Raw genomic sequence first — 10,597 nt, 5'->3', positions numbered from 1 at the left:
TTCTCCTCTCTCATCACCACTCCTCCTGTCCTGTCCTCTCATACTCTCCACTCTCTTCTCTCCTCTCTCTCATCCCCTTCTCTCGTCTTCCTTCGCTTCTCCTCTCCCCTCCCTCCTCTCCTCTTTCTTTCCTTCTCTCCTCTCCACCCTCATCTCCCTTCCTCCTCTCCTCTCCTCTTTCCTCCGCCTCTCCCCTCTCCTCTCCTCTCGGTGCTATGTTAACATGAGCTGCACCAGTTACCGTGGTAATGTGTTCAGAATGGGAGCCACCTACTCATCTGCTGAGATGTGTATCTCTGGTCCACTCATTTCTATTCCTCTATATTCCCACACACACACACACACACACACACACACACACACACACACACACACACACACACGCACAGACACTCTACTCATTTCTATTCCTCTCTATTCACACACACACATATGACACACACACTCTACTCATTTCTAATCCTCTCTATTCACACACACACACATGCACGCACACACACACGCACGCACACACACAGACTCTACTCATTTCTATTCCTCACCTACTCATCGGCTGTGTATATTGTCCACTCTGTCACTCTTTTGCTCTCTCTTCCTGTCCTTCACTGGCCCACTCTGCGTGTCCCTCCTCTCTCTTCTTTCTCTCTCTTTTCCCCTCTCAATCCCTCCCCCTTTCTCTCTCGCTCTCCTCCTGGCAGTTATCTCCTCTTGTAGTCTCATTCAGTCTCTCCTCTCCTCTGTTTTTTGTACATAGTAAAGGTTTTGTAGTCTGTTATTTGCATATTGTAATACAGTATAATTCATAATAAATATCTAATCTATATATAATTAAAATCTCTCTCTCATTCACTTCTTAGTTCTCGCTTTGAATATTGTTTCTCTCTGACTTCTCTCCCTCAGCACTCCTTTTCTTACTTCTTCCACCCACTCTCATCATACACACACACACACACACACACACACACACACATGTATGCGCACATACACACACACATCCACGCACATACGGTCATACACACACACACACACACACACACACACCCGTCTGGCTTGTCTGTGCTGTCCTTGATGGGCTGTGATTGGCTGATGAAGGGCAGATGGTTGCCGTGTGTAAATCTGCACACTGATCCGCTTTTAATGCAGCGCAGATGAACGGATGGCTTCTTCCTTCTCTTCCTCTTCTCACTCTCTCTCTTCCTCTCCCTCCCTCACTTTCTTTTCCTCTCCCTCTCTTTCTCTCTCTTCCTCTCCTCACTTCTCTCCCTCCCTCTTTCTTTCTCTCTCTCCCTCTTGTCTCTCTTCCTCCAGCGCAGCTCTATTTCTCTCCTCTCCCCCTCTCTATCTTTTCTTCTCCCTCTCTTCCCTTCCAGCCGCCGTCCCCCTCTCCTCCTCCCTCCCTCTGCCCCCTCTCCTCTCTTCCACCCTCTCTCCTCCTTCTCTCTCTTCCCCTCTCCTCTCCTCTCTGTGCTGTGCACCTGTGAAGGGAGCTGAAGACGAGCAGAAGCACTCTCTGTCCTCCTCTCGTCTCATCTCTCCATCTTGTCGCTTCCTCCTCCTCTCATCTCTTCCTCCCTCTCTCCTTGCCTCTCCCTCCTTCTTTTCCTCTCTCTTCTCATCCTCTCCTCTCTTCCTCCCCCTCTCATTGCTTCCTCCTCTCATCTCTTCCTCCCTTTCTCCTCCTCTCTCCCTCTGTTCCCCTCTCCCTCCTCCTCTCCTCCCCCTCTCGTCGCTTCCTCCTCTTCCTCCTCCTCCTCTCATTTCTTCCTCCCTCTCTCCCTCTGTTCCCCTCTCCTCTCCCTCCTCCCCTCCTGCCCCTCCTCTCATCTCTTCCTCCCTATCTCCTCGCTTCTACTCCTCCCTCCCTCTGTTCCCCTCCTCTCCCCCTCTCCTCTCTCCCTCCCCTCTCCTCTCCTCCTCCTCTCTCTGTGTGTGCTGTGTACCTGTGAAGGAGCTGTAGACGAGCTGAAGCTCACAGCCCAGCAGCCGCCAGTCCAGCACACCATCTGTGAACTCTGAGTCACCGCAACAGGGACACCCGCAGAGAGGGGGCAGAGATAGAGAGAGAGAGGGGGGATAGAGAGATAGAGAGAGAGAGGGGGATAGAGAGACAGAGAGAGAGAAAGAGAGAGGGGGAGAGGGAAAAAGAGTGAGAGAGAGAGCAGAAGGGAGAGAAAGAGAGAGAGGGGGGGAAGGACAGAAGGAGGGATAGAGAGAGAGAAAAAGAGAGAGAGAGGGGAAAAGACTGAGGGCCGGATTTACATTCATTGCCTCCGCCAAGGAGGTTATGTTTTCATCGGGGTTTGTTTGTCTGTTTGTTGGTTTGTTAGCAAGATAACTCAAATAGTTAGGGATGGATTTCGATAAAATTTTCAGGGAAGGTCTTAAATGACCCAAGGAAGAAATAGTGATCCGTATCGCCGTGTGGATCCAGGAGGCGGTTATGTTTTCCCTTGGCGGAGGTCTGCGCTCTCGGAGGGCTTTTCTAGTTTGTGAATGTAGCCCTGCCGCATCATTGCCACACGACAGAAAAACACACTAGCTGCGTTTCCACTAGCTGCGATTTAATTGCGCAAATTAAGAGTTGCAAAAAGAAATGTGCTGAATGGAAACACACACATTTTGTGTGTTTTATGTGTAGACACCTCAAGTAAGCTGCTGGCGAGGTTTTGCGCTGTTTTGAGCAATGTTAGTGGTTTAATTTTGAAAGCGTAGCCTATGGCTTTATGCCACTGTTAGCGATTTTGGGCTGTAGCTCATGCTAGCTAGTAGCCTACTGCGTGATCAACGAAAAATACTTCTTCCATGGCTTAGTTACATTTTCGGCGGACGCTACTTTAAATGGTGTATGTTAAATGTTAACTTTCTTTTTTTGCAGAACAAAGTAATAAAGGTCGTACTCATCATGTGTTTGTGTGTTGAATGTCAGTAGGCTACAAAATAGCCTATTTCAGATCAGAGATGGTAATAACTAGGTAATTGAGTGGAAATAGGTGATAATGTATTTTACGGCCCTGATGCTGTGTATTTTCCTGGTAATTACCTCCTTGTTTTTCAGGTAATTAAACAAAAACAGCACTAAAAATGTCATAAGGATAATTGATGGGTTCATCAACACAGCTAGATAATTAAATAGGAAGAGGCAATAGTGCATTTTACAGCTCTGATACCATATAGTTTCCATAAAATTACTTCACTTGTTCCAGTTTAGTTTAATGTCTTCTTTACCAACTTACTACGACAATGACTTGGTTTGTCTCTTTCTTAGTAGGCTAATAACTAAGTAATTGGGTGGAAATAAGTGATAATGTATTTTACGGCCCTGATGCTGTGTATTTTCCTGGAAATTACCTCCTTGTTTGTCAAGTAATTAAACAAAAACAATAAGTAAAGTTTCAAATAATTACCATTTTATTATGCTTAAAATGAAAGCTGTTTGCATCGCTATTACCTAAAAACTGCAGTTATTGCACTGGAAACTGCATGGAAATAACTTGTAATAAGTGGCTACAAAGGATTATTCATAAAATGATATCAAAATACCATAGAAATTACCACCTTAACTAATGCTGTTTGCATTGCTATTACCTAGAAACAGCAGAGTAATTGCACTAGAAACTGCATAGAAATTACTGGTAATAAGTGGTAACAAGTGGTAACAAGGGATTGTTACCATGAAATTACATAGAAATTACCATACAATTACCACCTTATTAGCGAGCCGTAATGTAAAGTGTTACCGAAATGGGTATATTTTGCAAAACTGCAATGGAATTACATTGTCATGGTCATACTACCTATCCCAGCAATTCAGGTGTATGAAAATGACACAAAAATACAAACATGCCATAACTTCTCCTTTATTATTGTCATGGTCATTTGTCGTAGAGACTTCAAATTATGGGAAAACATTAATAAACTGATGTATTTCAATAGAAAACAGTGACTGATACCAAGTGAAGTCATACCCTCAATATCGCACTTAAACGTACACTATGTAGTTTTTGCTCCCATCTAGTGGTTAAATTTGATTTTGCATGCACGCTCTGGCGCCACACGTTTTCAAATCTGCGTTGCAACAATGGCTAGAGCTACGGGAAGTTGAATGGGTCGAGATTCATTCAAGATGTCTTCTACCACTTCATCGAGTTTACTTTCCGGTGATGATTTAAGTTATTCCAAAGTTCTTTGAATAATTTGTATGATCATGTATGAGTAATTACTCCTCGAGCAACATAGTGAATTACATTGTCATGCATATTGTTTTTACATTCGCTTACTATCGTAATATTAGCATAGCAGCAGCTAACAACTTGGCATGACAGTATAGGCTAATGCTTGTATTGCTCTAAAGGCATGAACTATGTCACTAAGTGAAGTGCTTGTCTGTAGGTTAAGTATGACCGTCGTCACGCTGCTTCTCTGTGTAACGCGAAATGCAAAAACGCGTTTTTCCCTAGCGGTAGTGTTTAGCGGTAGCGGTAGTGTTTTATGTCCCTCTCGGCAATTCATATTTTGGTAACACTTTACAACAAGGGTACATGAATTCTCATGAACTAATGCATGAATTAATGCATGAATTACGCATTAGTTAGTCCATTAATATATCATGAATCATTATGACTTAACATGAATTCACTGATTGTCATTAATGAATTAATACATAAATAACTCATCATCTTAAGCATTAAGTACGGTTGGCACATCATCATGAATCATGATTAATTAAGCATGATCATGATGACTTTTTGTCAGACAAAATTTTGGACATCACCGTCATGGAGAAAAAAGAAAAGTAATTACACATGAATTCATGTTAACTAAATGTCATGAATTATCATGAGTTAATTAATTAACTCATGCAATAATTATACATGAAAATCTCATTAATAAACATGAATTAATAGTATATTGTGACGGAACTGCTATGAGTCTCGTCTATTTGTTTGGGGCTTGGCCACAGAGTCAGAGGGACAACGCAGATAAGATGAAAAAATAATTCAATTTAATTGTAGGGCTTACCAAGTCAAAGCAAGCAAATCCGGGTGACAAAAAGGAAAAGTAATTTACGACAAAATAGAAAAATAGCAATGTAAATATGTAACAGCAAAAACTAGTTCTCAGAGTCACTAGGCCTATAGTCAAACACACGAGACAAGACTAGACTAGCACTGACAATGACTGACAAAAAGGTGAACATATACACAGGTGACCAGCACCATTCTTAATTACAGGTGAACACAAAACAAACAATTAACACATAATTCACAAGACAGACTCTGAGTCAAAATAATAATATTTCTCTATAAACTAATAACCAATTCAAATAAAGATAACATAATAAACACATTCAAACAGGTAGTTACAGGGACAAATACACAAAGCAACTTGATCAGGATTGCCCTGCTCCCCCCCTTCCGCGCTACCCACATGAACGTGACCAATTCCCCCGGAACACAATAAACAGTCCATTGTTCCCCGGCGGCACCCCTTTACTGTCGGACAGTCAGAAGTCGGAGAATGCAGCAGCCGCCGGTAACCAAACATGCAAACACTTTACACAAAAGTTTGTGCACCAACTTTGTATAAATAAAATGCATAGTTTTACTAATCTTATCTAGTCCATATATTTTGACATGAGTGACATTGATGAGAATGTTGAGTTTGTTCGTGTGCGTGCGTATGAAAGAAGTTCGTGCATTTGTTTGTGTGTGCGTGTGTATGAAAGGAGTTCGTGCATTGTTTGTGTGTGCGTGCGGGTGTATCCAATAGTTCGTACATGACATAAATCCATAGTCTGTGCCGACCAGGCGATAGATATGTGCGGTCACACTCGGGACCGTCACACACCCCCCCTCCTCAGGTCTCAAGCCGGCAGGCGGGAGAGGAAATCAGCAGTGACATTATCCCGTCCCGGAACATGGCTGATGGTAAAGCGGTAGGGCTGCATGGATAGGTACCAGCGTGTAATCCGTGCGTTGGAGTCTCGCATGCGGTCCATCCATTGTAGAGGCCGATGATCTGTCTCAAGGAGGAACTCACGGCCCAAGAGGTAGTACCTAAAGGCGTCAAGGGCCCACTTCACCGCCAGGCACTCCTTCTCGACCGTAGAGTATCGCACCTCCCTGGGATAGAGTTTCCGGCTGATGTAAGCCACCGGATGCCGATGTTCAGGTTCTCCTTGGAGGAGCACTGCACCTATGCCTGTATCCGAAGCATCAGTCTGCAACACAAAACTCTGTTCAAAGTTAGGACAGTATAGTACAGGTTCATTATACAGGGCGTTCTGGATGTCTTGGAAGGCCTTCCCGGCCTCCTCAGACCACTGGACATGGACAGGATCGCTCTTCCGTGTCAGGTCTGTAAGAGCAGCTGCCCTGACCGAGAAATTGGGTACAAATCTTCGGTACCACCCAGCCATACCTAAAAAGGATCGCACCTGCGTTTTCGTCTTAGGGAAGGGGCACTGGCGAATGGCATCCAGCTTTTGTACCTGGGGCTTGATTACTCCCCCACCGATCACATACCCCAGATACGCCGTTTCCTTCCTGGCGATGGCACACTTGGTTGGATTGATGGTCAGGCCAGCCGCCTTGATCCGCTGCAGCACATCGCCCAGATGTTTTAGATGCTCGTCCCACGTTTTACTGTAAACTATGACATCATCCAAATATGCTGCCGCAAAGCCATTGGTTCCAGCCAGCACCTTGTCCATCAATCTCTGGAACGATGCTGGGGCCCCATGTAAGCCAAATGGCATTACAGCGAAGTGGAAAAGACCCCAGGGGGTCCGGAAGGCTGTTAGCTCCCTGGCAGAATCGCTAAGAGGGACCTGCCAGTAGCCCTTTGCCAGATCTAAAGTAGTCAGCCATCTTGCGGAGCCTAGACAGTCAATGATATTGTCAATTCTTGGTGTCGGGTATGAATCAAACTTTGAAACGGAATTCAAATACCTGAAATCAACGCAGAAGCGTAGACTCCCATCTTTCTTGGGCACCAATACAACCGGGCTGCACCATTCACTTGTAGACGGCTCAATGATGCCCATTGTCAGCATCTGGTCGACCTCCTCCTTCAATGCCACCAGGAGACGCTCCGGGATGCGGTAGCTCATGCAACGGGGAACGGCCCCATCACACAACGTTATGTGGTGCTCTACCAGTCTGGTGTATCCTGGCTTCTCACTGAACAAGGCTGAGCTGCTGAGAGGATGGATGTCAGCTAACTGGGCAGGAGAAAGATGGTTAAGGTCAAGGGCGCCCTCCGATGGTACAGGTAGGTACTGCTCCTCCACCTCTTCCTCATCCTTCACATGCCGGATCATGAACACCTCAGCGCTCTCCCCTGGTCGCTCTCGCCACTCTTTCAGGAGATTGATGTGCAGCACTCGCCTGGAACCTTTCTTCCCCTCCTTAACGACCTCATACGTAGTAGATCCAAGCTTACGAGTCACCTGGTATGGTCCCTGCCACTTTGCCAGCAATTTGCTGGTATCGCTGGGCAGCATCACCAAGACCTTGTCTCCTTCTTGAAAGCTTCTGGCTTTGGCTCTTTGGTCGTAGTAGGTCCTCTGGCGTTGTTGTGCCTGTTCCAGATTCTGTTGGGCGAGCTGTGCCATACTCTTCAAGCTCTTCCTCATCTGCAAGACATAGGCGAGTGTGCTCTGGGACTGTGGAACCTCCTCGTCGCTCATCCAGGCTTCCTTCAGCAGGGACAGGGGTCCTCGTACGTCCCGGCCATACAATAACTCAAAAGGGGAGAACCCGGTCGAAGCTTGCGGGACCTCACGATAGGCAAAGAGAAGGTAGGGAATCCAGTTATCCCAGTCAGCACCAGATTCACTCACAAACTTGCGCAACATCTGTTTGAGGGTCTGGTTGAACCGCTCAGTCAAACCGTCGGTCTGTGGATGATAAGGTGTAGTCCGTATGCCCCTTATCCCTAACAGTGTATAGACCTGCTTAAGGAGCTTTGACATAAAATTAGTTCCCTGGTCTGTGATTATGGCCCTAGGGAAACCCACTCTGGAGAACAGCTGAATGAGACAGGTGGCCACCGTTCTAGCCTTCACTGCCTTCAAAGCAAATACCTCTGGGTACCTAGTGGCATAATCAGTGATCACCAACATATAGCGGTTTCCAGCTTTGCTACGCTCAAGGGGTCCTACCACATCCATACCTAGTTGATCAAAGGGTGTTCCGACTATGGGCATAGGCTCTAAGGGAACCTTAGGGGGACATCTGCTAGAGGTTTTCTGGCATTCTGGACATACCCTACAGAACTCAGCAATGTCTTTGCTCATATTCGGCCAATAAAAATGGCGACTAACACGGTCACTGGTCTTTTGTCTGCCTAAATGACCTGCCCAGGGGATAGAATGGCTTAACTCCAGGACTACTCCTCTGACTTTCTGAGGGGCTACTATCCTTGCCTCTGATCCACCCCCTTTATATAACACCCCCTTCCTGAGGTAAAACCCATGTCCTGCCCCCCCACTATCATCACCCCCACACTGCGCCCTCTCCTGAGCTTGCTGGTATAATGGCCCAATGTGTGGATCCTGCTGCTGCAGCATACTAATATCTTGGGGTATCTCTAAAGGCACCTCCACCTGTTCTGGTGACAACTCTTCTTGACACTGAGACGCCCCATACTGGAACTTTTCCTTTCTTCTCTGACTCTTAGCTTTCCTACCCTTCCCTGGCAGGGCCTCAATGTCAGCATTATAGAAAGGCAGGGCAGAGACTGGACTGGACTCAACTTCACTATTTGTAGCCATGGCTCGTGTTACAACCATGTTACAATCATTCCTAGCAGTCACCAGATCAAACAGAGTGGGAAAATCTTGGCCCAAAATCATTGGATAAGCCAAACTATCCACCACCCCAACCTCTAACAGATAAGTCTGCCCTAATACCTGCACATGTACACTAGCAGTTGGGTACGACCTTTCCTCCCCATGGACACACCGCAGCTGCGTCAGCACTGAATAGTTCCTAAGATTGGGTGGCACTAACTCTGAGGAGGCTAAAGACTGCATGCTTCCCGTATCTAACAGTGCACTAACCTCCCGCCCATTTACTTCTACAGCATGACAGTGGAGCGCTACCAGGTTCTTGGGAGAGCTGGCCCTAGGTACTGTGCATATGTTAGCTTGATTGGCTGGGTTGTTAGGACATTTTGGCTTTATATGGCCCTCCTGCCCACACTGATAACAGACTGGAACTCTGGGGCCACTAGACTTAAAACCAGGGCTCTGTTTGGACGGACCACCCCTATCACTCACAGACTTACCCTCACTGCTGGTCTTGGGTGGTGGAGGCTGCCAGGGAGGCCGGTTGGTTTCTCTGTTTCCTCTCCAGTGGGTGTATGTCCAGGGTTGGCCTTTACGCCGGGCCGCCACGAAGATGTCAGCCATCTTGGCTGCCTCCGTGGCAGAATCGGGGTCACGGTCCTTTATCCACACCTGGAGGTCAGGGGACAGCATTCGAAGGAACTGTTCCAGTATGATTACCTCTGCGATCTCCTCCTTGGAGTGCTGTTGGGGCTGTACCCATCTGTGGTACAGGTCTCGCAGCCGGACATACAATTCCTTCGGTGTCTCTTCCTCACGCACATTGGAACTCCGAAACTGTATCCGGTAGCTTTCCTGGTTGATGTCATACTTCTCTAGAATGGCCACCTTCACTTTATCATAATTGAGTGAATCCTCTTGGTCCATATTAACATAAGCAGCCCTAGCCTTGCCCGACAGGAGGGACACTAACCTTACTGACCAGTCGGCTGTTGGCCACCGACACGCCATGGCTATCCTCTCAAACGTTACCAGATAGTGTTCAATGTCATCTGTGTCTTTCAAACATTGCATTCGAGGTTCCTTTTCTATCTGGCTTCTGACTTGACTACTTGCCCGGAGTGGTGCGGGATGGCCGTTCATGGCTGAGGACCTGGCTTGGAGCTCCGGACGGCTGTTCAGAGCAGGCTCTCCAGGATCTGGTGACGTCCTCTCGTGCACTTCCCGCTGCAGGAGACTGAACTGATGTTGCAGGGTCTTCCACCGATTCTCCTGTCGTGTAGCCTCTTGGTCCATAAGGGTGTCTCGGGCCTGTTGTTGGGCCATGTGGCTTCGGAACATATCCCGAAGTTCCTGCATCGACGCGTCTTCGGACACACTGGCTAATTCCGGCTCATCACCATCCTCGTCTTCTCTCCCGCTGGGGCCCGCCTTCTGCTGCACCGCGTGCACCTTCTTGGGTCCCATGGCACAAAAGTAGTCCACCAGAGATGTATGGAAAAACAGCTCCAAAATGTAGGAAAAAGCCTCCAAAAATAGCCCAAAAAGGGACAGGGAAAAAAAAAAAAAAAAAAAAAAAAAAATCTGCTGCCCTCTATTGGCCAATCCCACCGCTGCCACCAGTTGTGACGGAACTGCTATGAGTCTCGTCTATTTGTTTGGGGCTTGGCCACAGAGTCAGAGGGACAACGCAGATAAGATGAAAAAATAATTCAATTTAATTGTAGGGCTTACCAAGTCAAAGCAAGCAAATCCGGGTGACAAAAAGGAAAAGTAATTTACGACAAAATAGAAAAATAGCAATGT

The sequence above is a fragment of the Sardina pilchardus genome, unplaced genomic scaffold (assembly GCF_963854185.1).
Source record: "Sardina pilchardus unplaced genomic scaffold, fSarPil1.1 HAP1_SCAFFOLD_151, whole genome shotgun sequence".
Classification (NCBI taxonomy): domain Eukaryota; kingdom Metazoa; phylum Chordata; class Actinopteri; order Clupeiformes; family Clupeidae; genus Sardina; species Sardina pilchardus.
The sequence above is the reverse complement of the archived record's forward strand: the minus strand, read 5'-3'. Positions refer to the sequence as shown.